We start from the raw sequence: 4,605 nt of genomic DNA, 5'->3' as shown, positions 1-4,605 counted from the left end.
GAGTCATGTGACCAAATCGCAGCCTTTGTGATTAGGAAATCGCGTTTTAACACATCGCGATATTATCGCAAATGCAATTAATCGTTCAGCCCTACACCAAACCCACCAGACTCCATGTAAATAATCAGGACTTTTATCATCATAAAACACACTTCATTCAAAGTGGTCAGAAACTAAATAAAATTACCAAAAGCCGTCTTGCTTCATCTTTCCACTGTTCCAACAATCACCACTCTGGTTTGGTTGAAATTAATCCTTAATTCACCCATTTACATGTGGAAATATGCTGGCTCTATACACGCTAAAAGTCCTGATTATTTACATGGAGTCTGGTAGAAATATGCTAGCTCTATACACGCTAAAAATCCTGATTATTTACATGGAGTCTGGTGGAAATATTCTGGCTCTATACACGCTAAAAGTCCTGATTATTTACATGGAGTCTGGTGTAGTTTGGTGATGGTGATTTTGGGGCTGTTTCATGTTAAACTAAAAGGATCTTACTCTTTAACTAAAAGGTCTATCTCTGTAGGGATCCATCCCATAATGTTGTCAGACACTTAGAATAATAATCGGAGTCTTTAAGTAGAGTAACTTGTAAATGAAGTGAGTTTGAAGGTTCTCTCTCCGTGTTTCTCCCCAGCGACTGTGTTTTCGTGCCTGGCCATCGCTCTAGGAGTGTACCGGCTCTGGAGGTGAACGGACTCGTTCACCTCGTATTCCTACGCCGCACAAAGTAGTTCCAGTGAAAACTCGACACCGAGATCCGTTTGGAAAACGTCACAAAGCTGCAAAATGTCACAAATTACAATTACTCACGTTACTGTAATTGAATAGTTTTTAAAAATCTGTACTTTTACTTTTACTTCAGTATGTTTTAGTTTGAACTGTTGTACTTTGATACATTTTAAATCACATCGTTACAGAGTAAAAAAAGTAAATAAAATATCTCAAATGGAAATGTTTGTTGTCCCTTTTTTGAGTTTTTGTGTGTGTGTCTGTGTGCAGGGGTGGATTGGCCATCTGGCAACTCTGGCAAATGCCAGAGTTACCATTTTTTCTAATGTGGGCCGGTCAGTTTTTTTTTTTATATACAAATAAATTGTCTTTACAGGCCGACAGCGCAGAGGACGGGTTTTTATCGCTTGCACGATTTCATTATGGTTATAATAATAATATTAATAATAATAAATATTAAGGATGTGGCCAGTCGGCAACAGCCGGCCTGGTCCCGAGATGAGCCGACCGACCCAATCAGAAGTTACTCAAATTGGGACGTTTAGTCAAAATCAGGCACGTCACCTTCAAAACCCTCAACATTGGGTAAGGGTTAGCCTAACCCTAACCCCTAACCCTAACCCCCCTAACCCTAACCCTCAACGTTGGGTAAGGGTTAGCCTAACCCTCAACGTTGTTTCCAGTTTCCATTTACACATTAGGCATTAAAGTTGTCAAAATATACCTAACATCTTTGCCTGACATCGCCCCATGCATTAATACCGACGTCCACCAATCAATGAATCCCAATGGGTTAATTAATGGATTGGGCGCATCTTGACTAGTTCTTGAAACTTCAGCTAAAGTAAGCGGTTTCTCCATATCCTTGTCATCAAAAATTAATAAAGGGGCTTCAAAATGTTCATCTTCCTCCATCCCTGTGGAATCCTGCATGCGCTGTTTATTATAGTCTAATACCGTAACAATCCAATGTAAAAATCTCTGCACCTCGTCATTTGAAAACATAAGATATAATCTTTGCTATGTGGTGTTGACTAAGGGCTTTCCATGCAGTATCTGCCTTTTAATAGGTGATATTTCGTTAATGCTGTGTAAAAGCATCTAAAACTTTTATCTGATTTTTCAAGTTCCTGATTTTGGTCAGACCTTTTTATGACAAGAATCCTTTTAAATCCAGCCTCAATACACTCATGCACAAACATCAGTTTACGTTCATTGCATGTCTCTAACTTTCCTAATTTTCTGAGGATTTTTTGAATCTTTCGCATTTGCAAACGCCCACATTCCTAAATCTTCGTCTATCTCATATATTTGATCATCTGTGTCTGCCGGTGGTTTTGTAATGTCATTTAGAACGGGATATAATGACTCATTGTTAAACGGCCCTGTCTCTGAACTAGACCTGTCTGCATGTTTTTTTATAGCTGTGGCTGGGGGAAGGGTCAGTCCCTCCTCTCCCCCTGGCTCTCCTGTCTCTTGAGCCAACATGAAATGCTTAAATAAGCGTTTGTCTTTCCTTATTTTAGCTTTACAAACATTTTCGGGATATTGTGAACTCAAAAGTTTCCATGCATTTAGAACTTCCGTCATAGACGATATATCCCAAGTTGAATCAGCTACTTTTGTATTTTCACTACATATTTTCTTACCAAATTTAAATCACTCTTGTGAAAACTGCCAGAAATTGGATACCTAGAATCGGTCCATCTTTCTAAATCGCTCAGAAATGGCTCGACATAATAAAACAACAATTTATTCAACATCCACTCTCGAGGTGTCAACCCATCCACCTCAGCTTTCAAATGTGAATTTGTTTTCAAGAAATCCAAAACAAATTTTCTCTGTTTCCTAGGCAAGTCAAGCTCTGTTTTCCTTTGTAATGTTAACGCTTGACAAGATGCTTTACTCTGATTTTGACCCATTTTTAAATTGCAGACACACAAAACACATAAAGCAAAACAACACAAGTACGCAGCACTTGATTCTAAACTGGAGTGGGTAATGGTCAGTTTTGGATTGTTTACCGGCTATGTCCCTCATTAAACTCAACTCCTAACTTCCTCTCTTAATCCTGTGTAACTAAACTAAACACGCACCCAAATTCCCCTGTCTTCTTCTTCAACTGTCTACAGGGCATCTCCAAAATAATCCGCTCTGAATGAATAAAACTGGTTTTACGCCATATGCGTCACATTCACTCATCGCATTCAATTCGACTCTGTGTACTGAACTTCTTCTCCTAACGGAGCGCCAATCACACAGAGAAGTCCTGCACCAAGATAGATAGATAGATAGATAGATAGATAGATAGATAGATACTTTATTCATCCCGAAGGAAATTTTAGGATCCAGTAGCTTAGACAACCTTAACACAACAAACACATATATCACACATACATAAGAATAAAAATAAAAATCACACACAGAATGCAATGACCATGATAAGGTCTGTGCATGTGAACAATCTGACAAATTTTCTACAATTTTAACTATTTTAGTATTATGGTAAAGCATACTAAAGATGAGAGTGCTTTTCATAATGCCCAACAAATGCTAATAATCAATTTAGAGAGATTCTGTCATAGGGCTTTTCGTTATATCTTATTTAAAAAAAAAAGAAAAAAGAAAAATGTATTCGGGGTAGCGTAATCTTTTCAACTTATTTTATATTATTTATTTATTTGTATTTTTTCTTTTTGTGTGTGATTATTGCATTAATTGTAAAATATGATTTGTATTTTTAAATGTTGTGTAATCTGAATAATGTCTTGTGCGTATGGTGTGTAATGTGATGTCGTAAATTGTATTGTCACATGATAGATTGTAGGACCCCAGGAAGAATAGCTTTTAGCTATGCTGAAGCTAATGGGGATCCAAATAAAACAAACAAACAAACAAACAGTGTGTAGTTGGTTAGACAAACATCTGGTAATATGAATGAAGTGTGCGCCATGTGGTGCAAAAGTTAGATTTTGATAATGCTATATGTAGTTCTGGTTGCAGTTCTTCATTTTGCAGGATATTTGAGGTATTTTGCAGTTTGGGTGTGTGGTTTTGTGAATTGTGTTGAGTATTTTGATAAAATCACACTAGTTTGCAAAATTGTGTTTTAGCAATTGGAAAAAAACTGTAACAGATAAACAACAAAAGGGAGCATATGTCCTTCAACAAGAATAGATATTTACTCACCTTTCGCTGGATCTGTGTGTTTTAGGAGTTTTTGTCGCCTTTTTAAATTATTTTTGGGAAATTTTTCTACATTTTCCGGGAAATTGTAGGCTTTTGTCGCCTTTTTCAATGTTCTTTTGGACATATTTTTTTTAACTTTTTTTGTCGCTTTTTGGGCAATTTTTCGGCACATTTTTAGGAGTTTTTCTTGCCTTTTTAAATGTTTTTTTGGGCAATTTTTCGGCATTTTCTGGGAATTGTTTTTAAGAGCTTTTGTTGCATTTTTCAAGGTTCTTTTGGACATAATTTTTTTTAGACTTTTTGTCGTCTTTTTAAATGTTGTTTTGGGCATTTTTATTTTTTACGTTTTTAAGTGTTTTTTGGGTGATTTTTCAGGACATTTTTTAGGAGTTTTTGTCGCCTTTTTAAATGTTTTTTTGGGCAAAGTAACAGATAAACAACAAAAGGGAGCAAATGTCATTCAACAAGAATAGATATTTACTCACCTTTCGCTGGATCTGCACGTGTTTGTGAAGCCAAATGTTATCGGTTGATAACTCAGAAATGATGTTGGGAGACTTCAAAGATGACGACCAGTCTGATGAGTTCAAATCAAATGCAGCTTTATTCAAACAGTGAACATCTCTCATGACAATGAGACAACCGTGAGCATACAGAAGTGTCTGCCCAAGGGTGACT

This window comes from Sander lucioperca, chromosome 13 (genome assembly GCF_008315115.2).
Source record: "Sander lucioperca isolate FBNREF2018 chromosome 13, SLUC_FBN_1.2, whole genome shotgun sequence".
Lineage (NCBI taxonomy): Eukaryota > Metazoa > Chordata > Actinopteri > Perciformes > Percidae > Sander > Sander lucioperca.
This window is presented reverse-complemented; position numbering follows the sequence as displayed.